General features: G+C 31.6%; 2 protein-coding genes across 7 annotated transcripts in view; both read right to left on the minus strand.

Moving 5' to 3' along the window:
* Positions 1–18,449, minus strand: part of LOC128171024 (uncharacterized) — a 55,385-nt gene extending 36,936 nt beyond the window's left edge. For all 3 annotated transcript variants that reach the window (XR_008241981.1, XM_052836788.1, XM_052836786.1), the window contains exons 1-6: positions 18,337–18,449; positions 16,685–16,796; positions 14,991–15,102; positions 13,268–13,379; positions 11,665–11,776; positions 9,957–10,068 (exon numbers count right to left, since the gene is read on the minus strand). The gene's annotated coding sequence lies outside the window, so the exon portion shown is untranslated. The remainder of the gene's footprint in view (positions 1–9,956; positions 10,069–11,664; positions 11,777–13,267; positions 13,380–14,990; positions 15,103–16,684; positions 16,797–18,336) is intronic.
* The window catches only part of LOC128171010 (uncharacterized), a 555,905-nt gene that overhangs the window by 117,852 nt on the left and 419,377 nt on the right, over positions 1–18,676 (minus strand). The window lies entirely within an intron of this gene.

The following is an 18,676-nucleotide window of genomic DNA, read 5'->3' on the forward strand; positions in this document are numbered from 1 at the left end:
GTAATAACTGTTGAATCTCTCTCACACAATCTGATGAACACGCTTCTATTGTTTAATCGGTGTCTGACTTTCGCTCATGTTTTTTTTACTAAGGTATCTGTTTCTAAAACAGATGTAATCTGATGTCGTTGTTGCCTTCACAATGCTTAGTGTCAAAACTAAGGCAATGACTGCATCAACTTTTCTAGACGTAATGTGTAAAACTAAACTAATGTACTTTTCTCTATCGCTCTCTGTATTTCGATGTTTCTATTCTGTTTGTTTGTATATTTGTCTTTTCCTCTTTTCTCTCTCTCTCTCTCTCTCTCTCTCTCTCTCTCTCTCTCTCTCTCTCTCTCGTTCTCTCTCTCTCTTTCTCGCTTTCTGCTTTTATCTTAATCAATTACCGTCCACTTCTTTTTACGCCACATTTAGCATTAAGTTATCGACAATATGTACGTGTTGATGGTTTAAAACTAATTTAACAATTTAACCGACGCATATGTTTAAAATGATTTCCAAAATAGCACACGATTCTCAGAACTTTAGATTTACTGTATATATCTACTGTATCTATCTAGGATAGAACCCAATTCTTAAGAATAAAAATAGCAGTTCTTACATGTATTACAATTGTTAATACATGTATGTAAATTGCTAGAAGCGCATGTACTAACATCTATTAAACGTAAGTTCACAAGCATCTCCCCTTATTTCTCTCTTTCTCTCTCTCTCTCTCTCTCTCTCTCTCTCTCTCTCTCTCTCTGTTTTGAAAATTCTTATCGCCTAAAATATGAATTGAGAGTTCTTTAGCAGTTTCGAAAGTTTGGCGTGTGTTATTTTTTTCTGGAACTTGTTTTGAAAGCATGGGTGTCCCAAGGAAAGTATAAGAACAACTCAACTGTTTATTTTCGTTCTGTTTTTGTTTGTTTAGTGTAATGAAAAGTGCAACAGGTGTCCATGTGTAATTAGTACTCTTGTCTGAAAAGAATTGGCCTTTACAAGATTATAGTTTTCATCATGAAAGGCATTATATCAATGACTAACAAATGTGTCATGGTACCTGATCTTGTCTTAAAATAGTGGGGGTTGTCTAAGGTAAACATAATAAGTTACGTCATATCGACCGTAATCTGATACATCTCAATGTTAGATGGAGCAAAACCCAGTCAGGGCGCTCTCCTTTTACTTGACAGTAAGGTGTACATTATGAATTGAAAACATAAATTTAGATATCAAAACAAATTAAAAGACATGAATATGAACAAACATAGACTCAGATTTTGAAAATTAACTTTTGATTAAAGGATACTGATACTTATACAACGGCGACACACCTTCAGATTTCATCACTGGGTTACACAGAATGACATCTTACATACAGTCTAGTTAAGTATCATACTATCATGTTAAAAAAAACTAAAAACAGAAACTTTTTTAAAAAGGGCATCGCAGCAGTGATGGTATAATATTCCTTGCAACACACGGTTATATCTATGCTGTTAAAGGGACAGCATCGACTTTTAACACAAATACATGCTACATTAACAATCGTCCTTGACCTATTTTTAACTCGAGTCATTGTCCTCTCTACGGTACATGCTGCACACATTCCAACGTATACGCCACTGTGAGATCAAATGTAACTAAAGAGGTTCAATTGTTATGTAAAAGAAAGTCATGCGCCCTCATTGCAATTCTTTAAACAGTTTTAGTTTTCTTTTTTTTCTTTTTTTTCCGTCAGTTTAACTTTTCGTATAGATGATGTATGATTTGCATCAATGTCATATATTGATAAAATTAGCATCGTTGCTCGTTTTCTACCATTTCTAATGTTGACGTATGCTAGGCTGTATTACTCTGTTCCACAAATCTTCTCTTTTGTTTTATATACATTTATATGCACTTAATTATACACTAAAGATAGTTTGTTTTATTGATAATAAGATTATACGTGAAAGCCTAAAACCAATACCTACTATTGTCGGATTTTTTTCTATTCGCCATCATTACAATTACAAATTTGTCCATTAGACAGAAAAGTAAGTTATTCATTGTAGAACAAAACCATTGAATGGATATTTGTTGTCTAGATCAGTTATACAAGCAATAAATGCAAACTGTAACGTGTAAATAAATTATGAAAAGATGTCCATAATAAATCGTATATTAATTTCTTTCCTATTCAACTGACGTGTAAAATTATCTGTTTTCAGTGTACTACCTATCTATATATTCCTTTCTGTTTATCGATATACGTCTTAATGTGTCTATACCTCTGTGTGTGCATTTCTCTGTTTGTTTTTCTCTCTATCTGCCTCATTCCAAGCTCTCTTATTTAACAAAGAACGGAATTCAATTTGTGTAATAGTGTCCGGGATGATGCTGTACTTTGATGAATTACGACACCAATTTGTTTATATAGAGTATAAAACTACCTCTCCCAAGTTAAGAGATTTCTTTGTAAATTTTAATTTAAATGAACTTTCAAAATGGATAACGGAATAATTTGCACTAAAATTTTGGGTTTTTTATTATCGATTATTAATTTAGTATAATGATCGATCAGTACCAATGTAAATAAAAGAAAGAAATAAAACATTTAAAATAGTAAAGAAATAAATAATTCAAAATAGTAAAGAAATAAAACACTCTAAATGTAAAGAAATAAAACATTCAAAATAGTAAAGAAATAAAACATTCCAAATGTAAAGAAATAAAGCATTCCAAATGTATTACATTGCACCATGCTAACTTCAGTAACATTCACATGCTCTGGTTAACACGCCTCTATGATTCTATTGTTGAATTTTTGTGTTGTTAAAATCGGTGTCTGACCCTAGCTCCAATTTCTGAACCAGGTAGTCCTTTCTATAACAGGTGTAATATGATGTTGTTTCCTCCTCAATGCTTATTATCAGAACATAAACGATCTGTGTATCGAAATTTCTAGACCTATGAGAGAAACTTTTGTACTTCTCTATATCTGTCTGTCCCTCTCTATCTATTGTGTTGAATATTAATAAAAAGCTACTATTAATATCCTGTCATATCTTTTTAACGCTGATCGTATTTGATATTTATCCGCAAATGAAGAAAAAAGAGACAATAGCTCAAGGAAAATAATATCTGTAGTAAATTTATAAGAAAAGAAAACTTTGATAAGAATTTATAATTATCAAAAAACTCGCCCTTATATTCCTTCAGTTAATAAAGAATTGTATCGAATATATTCATGTGTCTATGGTACACGATATTGTCGAGAAAGTGTGTTTTTTCCCAAGAAACGTATATTTACCACAAAATACACGATTTTAAATGTAGTGACTAACTCTCTCTCTCTCTCTCTATCTATTTATCTATCGATCTATCTATCTCTCTCTCATTCATCGTTTATTATGTAAAACATAAATTATTAACACAGATAACTTACAATAAAAAAAACCTTCAAATTCACATTCTCTGGTTAAGATGCATCTATTATTGAAATCACTGTCTGGTTCTCCGTATATCTCTGAATAATGTATTTATTAAAATAGGAGGTGTAAAACGGTGTTGCTTTCGATTTAACAAAATTAAATATTTGAACCTCCGCGATACGTGAACCGACGCATGACACCAAAGTACCACATGACCTCCTATCGCATTACTGGAAATATTTAGATCTATGGTGTCAAACTAAACTTATGTACTCTTTCTTTCTCTTTGTTTCCATATCTCTAATATGTTTGACATCTCTCTCTTTAACACGTATGCCAGCTTTCTGTGTCTATTTCTCTTTAATGCATACTTATGTTCTCTCTCCCTCTCCCCCTCTCTCTCTCTCTCTTTCAGACATCCACTATTTTCAGATATCTCTGCTAAGGATATACAAAAGCTCTTTCTCTTAGTCTGTTCCACATGTATGCCAGCTTACTGTGTCTATGTCTCTTTAACGCAAATGTTCTCTCTTTCTCTCTCTCCATAATATGTACTTTCTCTTTGTTTCTGTATCTCTCTCTTTCAGTTTTCTAATCTCTCTTAATCTGTCTCTGACATTATTCAAAACTCTCTCTCTCTCTATCTCTATCTCACTCTCTATCTCTCTCTCTATCTCTCTCTCTCTCTATTTCTCTCTCTATTATATGCTAAAAAATGGGTTATTTACATATCTCAATGGACTTCTTATCATATTTTATTTTTAAAAAGTGTGTTTATACACAGATTTAAAGGATGAGTAGATTTTTAGTTTTGTTTTATAAACATTATACATATGTACACTGGCCAGGAATTTGTGATTGAATGAAGGATAGTAATCAATTTAAAAAATGTGTGAACAAAATACATCCAGATTCATTTTTTTTAGAATATTATACAAATTGCATATTTTAAAAAATGCATGTCATTTTGTTGCAATTATATGTTTTAAATAGGTGAAGTTTGGTGTGCTGGTAAAAAACGGCAAGGTCCCATACCAGGGATATGCAATCAGAAGTTAACATAATTATCATTGTCATTCCTGACAAATTAAAAGTGTTTTGAGTTGTTAAACAACAAAATCTATTAAATTGCAGATTTCAATATCAATCTATCGATGTACTTTAAGAAATGTTTAATCCAAATTTAAATCCAAATAATTGACAATATAGTTTTTAAAATTGTTAAAAAAAAAATATGTCCCATCTTCGCTAGCCAAGGGTTTTCGGTCCACTTTGCTCCCCGTAAACCCTTGGCGGATTTCATTACGAAAAACTCGGTGACAAGCTCCGTTTTATGATTGGATGCAGCTGCGAGTAGCTGATCCAATCGCAGTGCTTATAAATAAAAACTTTAAAAGAAAACACATGTATGATCTTTGGTAAAACATTCGGTATTTTTGTGACCCCCCCCCCCCCCCACGGATTAAGATTTTCATGATTTTGGGAAATAGGGTTTTTGTTGCAATATATCTGAGGGGATTAGTCTAGCCCCCCCCCCCCCCCACTTTCAATTTGCTTCCGACGCCAGTGCAGATCATTCTTTCTATGTACGTGTTAATGCTCGATCTTTGAAGAGCCCTACTCAGTATTCTAAAGAAGAAGAAGACACATTAACATTTGATAATCACGTTAAAAATATAAAACTAGACAAGGAGTTTACGAACGGCTTTCCCCAGATTTATTTCGAAATTAAATTTATTGACGGTTTATAATGATGAAATTATGGTGTACAGATTGCAAATATTCTATAAAAATACAGTACTTTTTAAATTATTTTACATTAGACTGATTACTTGCTTTTAGCTATCAATATATCATTAATGCCAAAAGGAATACTTGTTAACAAGTTGAGACAAAAGTGTTTGAGTACAGTGCCTCCCCAACGATGGTCCAACCAGATCGCTTTAATAACCTACATAATTTATTGGGATTGACCATAGTTCTACAAACTTGTCAAGGCTTGATCAGTTTTCAGGGTACACTATTAATTTGTCAATTAAACTAAGGTAGTGTAATTCTTCAGATCTAAAATTGATGTATTTTTTAATTTAAAAAAAAGTTCAGATAAGAACATATCTGTCTTTGAAGGTGACTGTTTCTATGGCAGATGTAGTCTGATGGATGTTGTTCAAGACAACTAATGTGATTTTTCTTTCTATCTATATATGACTGTGTCTCAGTTTTACATATTTAGACCATTATTAATACACGGGACTGATTACGGTTTCTTCCGTTTTTCATGATCTTGACAATGCACACACGGCGGGTGCGACTTGATCCCACCTCCATCTTTAGAGGTCCGTGTTGCTTTGCTTTAAACTTGTGGTTCGCTTTATGGATTTTTGAGATGGTTAAAATTTGTTTATATTATCATTACAATATGTACTTTTTATGAAATATTTTAACATTGATTTTGTAATCATTTAAATATACTACATATTTTTTTAATATAGTTGATAATATTAGATTGATTTTCTTAATATATTTCAGACAAAACATTCTAATTCGGTAAAATTAGTCAAACCAACAACTTCCCTTTAAATAACATTTTGTGAATTGTTTTGCATCGAGATCAAAGCGAAAATCTCATGTACGATTAATATTCATTCATGACAAAACACATCTGTTCAAAACGAAACAATCATACATACGGGGGTCAATCAAAAAATAAGAAGACAATTTGGCTGTCTATCATATTTTTCATGAAAGTCATACTTTACAGATGAATCTGTGCACCAACACTTATGTTATTGATATGCTAAGTTTTGGTCCCTTTGATGAAACGGTATTTTTGTTATCCCCTTTGTTACCCTTATTTAAAAGCAACGTGTTTTGTCACCAAGGCGCATGGCAACGTTCAAAACATGGCGTCAAGATTAAAGACGCACAGTTTGTAGATTTACCATATGGTAATATATTTCTGCAATCCACATACTTTTGGGTCAACATAGCATATCACGTAAAGTCAAGATAACTATCTCGTCAAGATCAAAAAACTTTTTGGTTTCTCGATCAAGACTGATTTTTTTTTTTTTGGATAGCTATCTCGATAATTTATCTTGCATCTTGACTAAAATTCGTTTCATTTGCAAAGACTGTCGTTCACAAAACAAAATTAGTTATAAACATAATTTGATAAATAAGTTTGGAACTCATTATCCAGAATTCCTTTGATCTGCTTAGAAGATAATTACTGAAAATTATAAGGCCGTCCTCCAAAAACTATAGATATGTTGATTCTTATTTTGCCTTTTAAAACACAATATGTTTAGCGTCATTATATCATATTTATAAAGTTGTACTGTCTTAAATACATTAAACTATATGCGATTGAAAAAGTTAACCTAAGGATTAAAATAATTCCTCATAACTTTGGCCCTATTTTGGAAAATTCTATTTGATTTTAATATCTTTGTTTGTTTTCATTCCTAATTAAAACATAATAAATTGGTGGTTTTTTATATTGCTTATTATTTTAATCTTTAATCTTATCATTTAATTTGAATTACATGTAATTCAATATTAACCTTAAGTCATCCGTTTTTTTTTTCATGGTGTCTCAAGCTTTATAAGTCAGCATACAAAGTATCTAAATATTCATGTTAAACACAGCTTAAGATATGAATTTGCACCTGAGGATTAAATATCAAATGGTAATTTTTAAGACACTAATCGACGGGCAATTACCTATATTTCATTTTGATTACGTGCCTTTCTATAAACGTAAGGGGATCGAGAAATGAGTTGAGCAAATAATGAGCAAAATACGACAATACAACTATTATACATGTACATGTATCATATTGTTTTGTGGATGGCAGCATTTGCAAATGCAACAAATTTTGATCAAGATGCAAGATATGTTATCTCATCTTGTCGAGATAGTTATCGCAACAAAATGTAATAGCTTATGTTGACTAGACAAAATAGAAGTCGGAGTTTGTTGAGAGACAAGAAAGTTATCTTGACTTATCTTAGCCACAGCACACGTACTTCAAATCCTGTGTCTGAAAAAACATACCTAAAAATGTAAGTAAAAGAGAGTACCGTCACCGCGTGTGCATTAAGTGGCCCAATAATATTCAGGAGCCACAGTTTTAACATTTTAAAATGTCAAGATGCGCACATACCGTATAACGGATATTTTTGTACGTGCTGTTCATAATTACGAGATTTATAAATTCGTAATAATTAAATGCGTAAATTTTCACAGGAGTAAAACAACATCCCACGTAAATTTACTACATCGTCCGTATTAGAGTAATGTTCATGAGCTTCAGCTCAGTCTATGACGGCTGTACATGTAGGTATATTTGAGTCCCTGACGGCTGTACATGTAGGTATATTTAAGCGTTTTTGGTCACGAGGTGATAACAGTTAGATCTTTCTATTCAGTCTTGCGTATTTTTTAAAACTACGTATTATGCAACGTTATTAGCTAGATTTTAATCACTCAGAGTCAATACTATGGCGGGGATACAAAGCTATTTTAACCCATTATTTAAAATGCCAAATCAAAATGAATCGCTTACATTGGGAGAGAAGGCGGGAAAGAGAGAGAGAAAAAAAATTAAATGCTGTTGTCTTTCTTTTTTCCCGGTAAATCGAACTGAGACGAGCACATATTGTACATCAATGATGATACCCATATTGATAGGAATAAGTGAAGTGTATATCACATATGAAATAAAGGTAAATGAATAAACACAATCATTATAATTAAAGACTCGTTAAGAGAAAAACGATTTTCTTATTTCTATGGGAGTTAACTGTAACAATGTCAGGGTGAAAATGTCCCCCCACAGATGATTTTAATTTTTACGGACATGTCCATTTCGTAAAAAAATTATGTGTGAAATTCTAAATGCCCCTTTTTAAGAAAAATTCGTAAAAAATCACAGCAGTAACAATTACCCGTTGTTGGGTATAAGTTTTACCATATATTTTAAAATTTATAAATTTAGAATAATCACTTTTTTTTTAACATGCTCCATTGTTCCCCCTCCCCCCCCCCCCTTTAGGATTCATGATCTGAAAAAAAAAGTTGAATCTACGTTACCAAAGGATGCTTTTACACAAGTGATAGCTTATCCGGCAAAATGGCTTTATAAATGGAAATGTTAAAAATTGTCTCTATTTTTTCCATTGTAAAAAACACCTTAAAACGCTTCTATACAAGTTAAAGCAATTTTGGCAAATTTGTTTTTGAGAAGATTTTTGAAAAAAGAAACAACAACACATTTTCCCTTTACCAATAATGCTATATGTCAAGTTTTGTTGAAATTGGCCAAGTTGTTCTAGAGAAGGAGTCAACAATGCAAATGGTTATAGACAGAATGATTGACACACAGACAGACAGACGTACGCCGGACTAAAAGTGATCAGAAAAGCTCACCTTAACATATCTTACATTGTTCATTCTCTTTTGTTATAGCATTAGAATTCTGGTGATAATTGTTCATAGAAGAGTAACATATTCGGTCTGTTTATAGTGAGATCAAAATGGCCATTTCGTGTCATATTTCAGACGCATAGTATTTTTTAGCGAATTTGACATAAAAGGACCGATCGTTAAAAAAAAAAAAATTGGACACACTTTTGAGTTCATCCCTGTACAAGTGACACATGTTTTTAAATTAATTCATCTAATTCTTTGTGAGTGGTTATTTCCAATAGGCTGTACACGGCAAGGAAACATCTCTAATTTGAGATTGGATCTCCGATGTGAAGGATATATTTCCTGGTCAATGACTATAGTTCGAAGGGCTTTAATTATTGACTTCTAAAGCCTCAAAAAGCTCTTCAGTAGTACATTGTTTCTCTCTCTCTCTCTCTCTCTCTCTCTCTCTCTCTCTTTATCTCTTTATCTCCCTCAGTCAATCAATCAAACTTATTCCCTTGTATATAAAGTGGTAAAAAGAAAAGAAACAAACAGCTTTTGTACAGAATTACTTATTGACAAATCATATAAAAAAGCTGTATAATTTATCAACTCTTTGACCAAAAAATAAACTGTTTAATTGAATTACTCTATAACAAAAATAGAAACAAATAGGTAAAACATTGACTATTTTACAAAGCAAATGAAATAAATAGCTGTAGTATTGACTTCTTTTAAGAGGACCATTTTAACATTAAAACACAAAAATACAAATTCTTGCATCTTTTGTTTCCAAAAAAAGTTATAAAATGAACGAGTTGAATATATATTCTTTCTTTGATGTGTTGGTCGCCATTCTTGAACAAAGAAGTGGTATTATAAAAAAAAGGATGGATGGGTGGTCATACATATATCTATTGTTTATAAACCAATGGAATCTTTCGCATTTGTTCAAATTATTTAGTTGAAGGAACTCTGGGCATATTCGACTGAGATCATAAATCATTTTAAATAAAAGTGCACATTCAATCTCAGTATTGTTGATAAAATATCAAGATGGACAATTAACTTCCGTATATATATTATAGTCAAATTTTACTTATCTTTTTTATTCATTAAATAAAATACTTTTCACTTACCACATTATACTTTTTGAAGACACACTTGCTACTTGTAGATAACAATCAGGTTGTGGAATATTCTGTAGCCGGAACTCTGTGTGACCACGTGACAGGTACAGTGAGTATAGTTCTAATGCGGAAATAATTTTAAACACAATAATTTAATTATGAAGCGCTAGAAATGAAGAATATGATTACTCTCATTTTAATAATTTGTATCAGTATAATGTTTTTTCGTATGTAATTTTCAAGACTGGTGGGCTTTTGGTGTGTGTGTGTGCAGGGGGGGGGGGGGGGTAGTGTGGGGAGGGGGGTGCTGATGTTATGATAAACTGTAGTTCAATTCCCAGTTAATGCTTAGATAATTCACAATGCAGTATACATTGGAACACTAATTATGGTAGCAACATCTGTGATTATACAAGTTCGTTTATCTGATTGTAGACATTTATAGAAAACATGATGAATAATTTCGGTGATAAGTCATTTTTACCGTGTGTCTGTATAGACTTGGGTAAATGAGTTAAGGTCTGATATCATTATGATTATTTCGTGCAGTCCCTTATTTTTCTTACGTTGTTGTAGATTTCGACCAACCGATAAACGGAACGGGATGAATCTCTGCCATTCAGTCATTTGAAAGGTGACTTAAAGGTTACTAAAAAGTGACTGAATGGCATATTTGTGTCATTCGGTCACCTTTCCTGACAATTCAGTTATTATTCAGTTGACTGAAAGGCAGAGCTTCATTTCAGACGCATAGTATTTTTTTTACCGAATTTGACATAAAAGGACCAATCGTTAAAAAAAACTGGACACACTTTTGAGTTCATCCCTGTACAAGTGACACATTTTTCAATATTAATTCATCTAATTCTTTGTGAGTGGTTATTTTCAATAAGCTGTACACGACAAGGAAACATATCCAATTTGAGATTGGATCTCCGATGTGAAGGATATATTTCCTGGTCAATGACTATAGTTTGAAGGGTTTTAGTTTTGGATTTCTAAAGACTCAAAAAGCAGTATTACATTGTTTTTCTGTTCTCTCTCTCTCTCTCTCTCTCTCTCTCTCTCTCTCTCTCTCTTTCTCAGTCGTACTTATTCCCTTGTATATAAAGTTGTAAAAATAAAAGAATCAAACAGCTTTTGTATAGAATAACTTATTGACAAACCAATTAAAAAGAAACTGTATTATTTATCAACTCTTTGACGAAAAAAAAAACGTTTAATTGAATTACTCTATAACAAAAACAGAAACAAATAGGTAAAACATTGACTATTTTACAAAGCAAATGAAATAAATAGCTGTAGTATTGACTTCTTTTAAGAGGACCATTTTAACATTAAAACACAAAAATACAAATTCTTGCATCTTTTGTATCCAAAAAAAGTTATAAAACGAACGAGGTGAATATATATTCTCTCTTTGATGTGTTGGTCCCCATTCTTGAACAAATAAATGGTATTATAAAAAAAAAGGATGGATGGGTGGTCATGCATATATCTATTCTTTATGGAATCTTTCGCATTTGTACAAATTATTTAGTTCAAGGAACTCTGGGCATATTCGACTGCGATCATAAATCATTTTAAATAAAAGTGCACATTCAATCTCAATATTGTTGATTAAATATAAAGATGGACAATTTAACTTCTGTATAGATGTTATAGTCAAATGCTTACTTATCTTTTTTATTCATTAAATAAGATACTTTTCACTTACCACATTTAACTTGTTGAAGACACTCTTGTTACTTGTAGATAACAATCAGGTTGTGGAATATTCTGTAGCCGGAACTCTGTGTGACCACGTGACTGGTACAGTGAGTATAGTTCTAATGCGGAAATAATTTCATACACAATAATTTAGTTATGAAGCCCTAGAAATGAAGAATATGAGTCCTCTCATTTTTAATAATAAGTATAATGTTTTTTCGTATGTAATTTTAAAGACTGGTGGGCTTTTAGTGTGTGTGTGCAAGGGGGGGGGGGGGTGGGGGGGGGGGGTAGGGTGGGGAGGGGGTGCTGGTGTTATAATAAACTGTAGTTCAATTCCTAGTTAATGTTTAGATAATTCACAAAATGCAGTATACATTGGAACATTAGTTATTGTAAAAACAACTGTGATTATACCAGTTCGTTTATCTGATTGTAGACATTTATAGAAAACATGATGAATAATTTCGGTGATAAGTCATTTTTACCGTGTGTTGGTGTAAACTTAAATCTCTGCCATTCAGTCATTTGAAAGGTGACTTAAAGGTTACTAAAAAGTGACTGAATGGCATATTTGTGTCATTCAGTCACCTTTCCTGACAATTCAGTTATAATTCAGTTGACTGAATGGCAGAGCTTTATTTCAGACGCAGAGTATTTTTTACCGAATTTGACATAAAAGGACCGATCGTTAAAAAAAACTGGACATACTTTTGAGTTCATCCCTGTACATGTGAAACATATTTCGATATTAATTCATCTAATTCTTTGTGAGAGGTTATTTTCAATAAGCTGTACACGACAAGGAAACATATCTAATTTAAGATTGGATCTCCGATGTGAAGGATATATTTCCTGGTCAATGACTAAAACTTGAAGGGCTTTAATTATTGACTTCTAAAGCCTCAAAAAGCTCTTCAGTAGTATATTGTTTCTCTCTCTCTCTCTCTCTCTCTCTCTCTCTCAGTCAGTCAATTAAACTTATTCCCTTGTATATAAAGTGGTAAAAAGAAAAGAAACAAACAGCTTTTATACAGAATTACTTATTGACAAATTATATTATAAAAACCTGTATAATTTATCAACTCTTTGACGAAAAAAAAACCTGTTAAATTGAATTACTCTATAACAAAAACAGAAACAAATAGGTAAAACATTGTCTATTTTACAAAGCAAATGAAATAAATTGCTGTAGTATTGACTTCTTTTAAGAGGACCATTTTAACATTAAAACACAAAAATACAAATTCTTGCATCTTTTGTATCCAAAAAAGTTAAAAAATGAACGAGGTGAATATATATTCTTTCTCCAATTTGTTGGTCGCCATTCTTGAACAAAGAAACGGTATTATAAAAAAAGATGGATGGGTGGTCATGCATATATCTATTGTTTATAAACCCATGGAATTTAAAACATTTGTACAAATTATTTAGTTCAAGGAACTCTGGGCATATTCGACTGAGATCATAAATCATTTTAAATAAAAGTGCACATTCAGTCTCAGTATTGTTGATAAAATATCAAGATGAACGATTAACTTCCGTATAGATATTATAGTCAAATGTTTACTTATCTTTTTTATTCATTAAATAAAATACTTTTCACTTACCACATTATACTTTTTGAAGACACTCTTGCTACTTGTAGACAACGATCAGGTTGTGGAATGTTCTGTAGCCGGAACTCTGTGTGACCACGTGACTGGTACAGTGAGTATAGTTCTAATGTGGAAATAATTTTAAACACAATAATTTAGTTATGAAGCGCTAGAAATGAAGAATATGAGTCCTCTCATTTTTAATAATAAGTATAAGGTTTTTTCGTATGTAATTTTAAAGACTGGTATGCTTTTAGTGTGTGTGTGCGGGGGGAGGGGGTGTTGAAGTTATAATAAACTGTTGTTCAATTCCTAGTTAATGTTTAGATAATTCACAAAATGCTGTATACATTGGAACATTAATTATTGTAAAAACAACTGTGATTATACTAGTTCGTTTATCTGATTGTAGATATTTATAGAAAACATAATGAATAATTTCGGTGATAAGTCATTTTTACCGTGTGTCTGTATAAACTTGGGTAAATGAGATAAGGTATGATATCATCATGATTATTTCGTGCAGTCCCTTATTTTCTTTCGTTGTTGTAGATTTCGACCAACCAATAAACGGAACGGGATGAATCTCTGCCATTCAGTCATTTGAAAGGTGACTTAAAGGTTACTGAAAAGTGACTGAATGGCATATTTGTATCATTCAGTCACCTTTCCTGACAATTCAGTTATAATTCAGTTGACTGAATGGCAGAGCTTTATTTCAGACGCAGAGTATTTTTTTTACCGAATTTGACATAAAAGGACCGATCGTTAAAAACAACTGGACATACTTTTGAGTTCATCACTGTACATGTGAAACATATTTCGATATGAATTCATCTAATTCTTTCTGAGAGGTTATTTTCAATAAGCTGTACACGACAAGGAAACATATCTAATTTAAGATTGGATCTCCGATGTGGGGGATATATTTCCTGGCCAATAACTAAAATTTGAAAGGCTTTAATTATTGACTTCTAAAGCCTCAAAAAGCTCTTCAGTAGTACATTCTCTCTCTCTCTCTCTCTCTCTCTCTCTCTCTCTCTCTCTCTCTCTCTCTTTCTCTCTCTCTCTGTCAATCAATCAAACCTATTCCCAGGTATATAAAGTGGGAAAAAGAAAAGAAACAAACAGCTTTTGTACAGAATTACTTATTGACAAATTATATTATAAAAACCTGTACAATTTGTCAACTTTTTGACGAAAAAAAAACTGTTTAATTGAATTACTCTATAACAAAAACAGAAACAAATAGGTAAAACATTGTCTATTTTACAAAAGAATATGCAATAAATACCTGTAGTATTGACTTATTTTAAGAGGACCATTTTAACATTAAAACACAAATATACAAATTATTGCATCTTTTTTATCCAAAAACTTTAAAAATAAACGAGTTGAAAGTATAATATTTTTTTCTTCTTTTTTTTGTCGCCATTCTTTAACAAATAAATGGGCATTATTGGTATTTTAAAAAAAAAATGAATAAATGGGTGGTCATGCATAAATCTATTGTTTATAAAATCCATGGAATCTATCGCATTTGTACAAATTATTTAGGTCAAGGAACTCTGAGCATATTCGACTGAGATCATAAATAATTTTAAATAAAAGTGCACATTCAATCTCAATATTGTTGATAAAATATCAAGATGGATAATTTAACTTCCGTATAGATATTAAAGTCAAATGTCTACTTATCTTTTTTATTCATTAAAAAAAAATACTTTTCACTTACCACATTTAAGTTGTTGAAGACACACTTCCTACTTGTAGACAACGATCAGGTTGTGGAATATTCTGTAGCCGGAACTTTGTGTGACCACGTGACTGGTACAGTGAGTATATTTCTAATGCGGAAATAATTTTAAACACAATAATTTAGGTATGAAGCGCTAAAAATGAAGAATATGAGTCCTCTCATTTTTAATAATGAGTTTTTCCGTATGTAATTTTAAAGACTGGTACGCTTTTAGTGTGTGTGTGCGGGGGGAGGGGGGTGTTGAAGTTATAATAAACTGTTGTTCAATTCCTAGTTAATGTTTAGATAATTCACAAAATGCAGTATACATTAGAACATTAATTATGGTAAAAACAACTGTGATTATACAAGTTCGTTTATCTGATTGTAGACATTTATAGAAAACATGATGAATAATTTCGGTGATAAGTCATTTTTACCGTGTGTCTGTATAAATTTGGGTAAATGGGTTAAGGTCTAATATCATCATGATTATTTCTTGCAGTCCCTGATTTTTCTTACGTTGTTGTAGATTTCCACCAACCGATAAACGGAACGGAATGAATATCTGCCATTCTGTCATTTGAAAGGTGACTTAAAGGTTACTGAAAAGTGACTGAATGGCATATTTGTGTCATTCAGTCACCTTTTCTGACAATTCAGTTATAGTTCAGTTGACTGAATGGCAGAGCTTTATTTCAGACGCAGAGTATTTTTTACCGAATTTGACATAAAAGGACCGATCGTTAAAAAAAACTGGACATACTTTTGAGTTCATCCCTGTACATGTGAAACATATTTCGATATTAATTCATCTAATTCTTTGTGAGAGGTTATTTTCAATAAGCTGTACACGACAAGGAAACATATCTAATTTAAGATTGGATCTCCGATGTGGGGGATATATTTCCTGGTCAATGACTAAAACTTGAAGGGCTTTAATTATTGACTTCTAAAGCCTCAAAAAGCTCTTCAGTAGTACATTGTTCTCTCTCTCTCTCTCTCTCTCTCTCTCTCTCTCTCTCTCTCTCTCTCTCTCTCTCTCTTAGTCAATCAATCAAACTTATTACCTTGTATATAAATGGTTAAAAGAAAAGAAATAAACAGCTTTTGTACAGAATTACTTATTGACAAATTAAATTATAAAAACCTGTATAATTTATCAACTCTTTGACGAAAAAAAACCCTGTTTAATTGAATTACTCTATAACAAAAACAGAAAGAAATAGGTAAAACATTATCTATTTTACAAAGCAAATGAAATAAATAGTTGTAGTATTGACTTCTTTTAAGAGGACCATTTTAACATTAAAACACAAAAATACAAATTCTTGCATCTTTTGTATCCAAAAAAGTTAAAAAATGAACGAGGTGAATATATATTCTTTCTCCAATTTGTTGGTCGCCATTCTTGAACAAAGAAACGGTATTATAAAAAAAGATGGATGGGTGGTCATGCATATATCTATTGTTTATAAACCCATGGAATTTAAAACATTTGTACAAATTATTTAGTTCAAGGAACTCTGGGCATATTCGACTGAGATCATAAATCATTTTAAATAAAAGTGCACATTCAGTCTCAGTATTGTTGATAAAATATCAAGATGGACGATTAACTTCCGTATAGATATTATAGTCAAATGTTTACTTATCTTTTTTATTCATTAAATAAAATACTTTTCACTTACCACATTATACTTTTTGAAGACACTCTTGCTACTTGTAGACAACGATCAGGTTATGGAATATTCTGTAGCCGGAACTCTGTGTGACCACGTGACTGGTACAGTGAGTATAGTTCTAATGCGGAAATAATTTTAAACACAATAATTTAGTTATGAAGCGCTAGAAATGAAGAATATGAGTCCTCTCATTTTTAATAATAAGTATAATGTTTTTTCGTATGTAATTTTAAAGACTGGTATGCTTTTAGTGTGTGTGTTCGGGCGGAGGGGGGTGTTGATGTTATAATAAACTGTTGTTCAATTCCTAGTTAATGTTTAGATAATTCACAAAATGCAGTATACATTGGAACATTAATTATGGTAAAAACAACTGTGATTATACAAGTTCGTTTATCTGATTGTAGACATTTATAGAAAACATGATGTCTGATATCATCATGATTATTTCGTGCAGTCCCTGATCTTTCTTACGTTGTTGTAGATTTCGACCAACCGATAAACGGAACGGGATTCATGAATATCTGCCATTCAGTCATTTGAAAGGTGACTTAAAGGTTACTAAAAAGTGACTGCATGGCATATTTGTGTCATTCAGTCACCTTTTCTGACAATTCAGTTATTATTCAGTTGACTGAATGGCAGAGCTTCATTTAAGACGCAGAGTATTTTTTCCGAATTTGACATAAAAGGACCGATCGTTAAAAAAAAACTGGACATACTTTTGAGTTCATCCCTGTACATGTGAAACATATTTCGATATTAATTCATCTAATTCTTTGTGAGAGGTTATTTTCAATAAGCTGTACACGACAAGGAAACATATCTAATTTAAGATTGGATCTCCGATGTGGGGGATATATTTCCTGGTCAATGACTAAAACTTGAAGGGCTTTAATTATAGACTTCTAAAGCCTCAAAAAGCTCTTCAGTAGTACATTGTTTCTCTCTCTCTCTCTCTCTCTCTCTCTCTCTCTCTCTCTCTCTCTCTCTCTCTCTCTCTCTCTCTTAGTCAATCAATCAAACTTATTACCTTGTATATAAATGGTAAAAAGAAAAGAAATAAACAGCTTTTGTACAGAATTACTTATTGACAAATTAAATTATAAAAACCTGTATAATTTATCAACTCTTTGACGAAAAAAAAAACCTGTTTAATTGAATTACTCTATAACAAAAACAGAAAGAAATAGGTAAAACATTATCTATTTTACAAAGCAAATGAAATAAATAGTTGTAGTATTGCCTTCTTTTAAGAGGACCATTTTAACATTAAAACACAAAAATACAAATTCTTGCATCTTTTGTATCCAAAAAAGTTAAAAAAATGAACGAGGTGAATATATATTCTTTCTCCAATTTGTTAGTCGCCATTCTTGAACAAAGAAACGGTATTATAAAAAAAAAGATGGATGGGTGGTCATGCATATATCTATTGTTTATAAACCCATGGAATTTAAAACATTTGTACAAATTATTTAGTTCAAGGAACTCTGGGCATATTCGACTGAGATCATAAATCATTTTAAATAAAAGTGCACATTCAGTCTCAATATTGTTGATAAAATATCAAGATGGACGATTAACTTCCGTATAGATATTATAGTCAAATGTTTACTTATCTTTTTTATTCATTGAATGAAATACTTTTCACTTACCACATTATACTTTTTGAAGACACTCTTGCTACTTGTAGACAACGATCAGGTTGTGGAATATTCTGTAGCCGGAACTTTGTGTGACCACGTGACTGGTACAGTGAGTATATTTCTAATGCGGAGATAATTTTAAACACAATAATTTAGTTATGAAGCGCTAGAAATGAAGAATATGAGTCCTCTCATTTTTAATAATAAGTATAATGTTTTTTCGTATGTAATTTTAAAGACTGGTATGCTTTTAGTGTGTGTGTGCGGGCGGAGGGGGTGTTGATGTTATAATAAAATGTTGTTCAATTCCTAGTAAATGTTTAGATAATTCAATAAATGCAGTATACAT

The sequence above is a fragment of the Crassostrea angulata genome, chromosome 2 (assembly GCF_025612915.1).
Source record: "Crassostrea angulata isolate pt1a10 chromosome 2, ASM2561291v2, whole genome shotgun sequence".
NCBI lineage: Eukaryota > Metazoa > Mollusca > Bivalvia > Ostreida > Ostreidae > Magallana > Magallana angulata.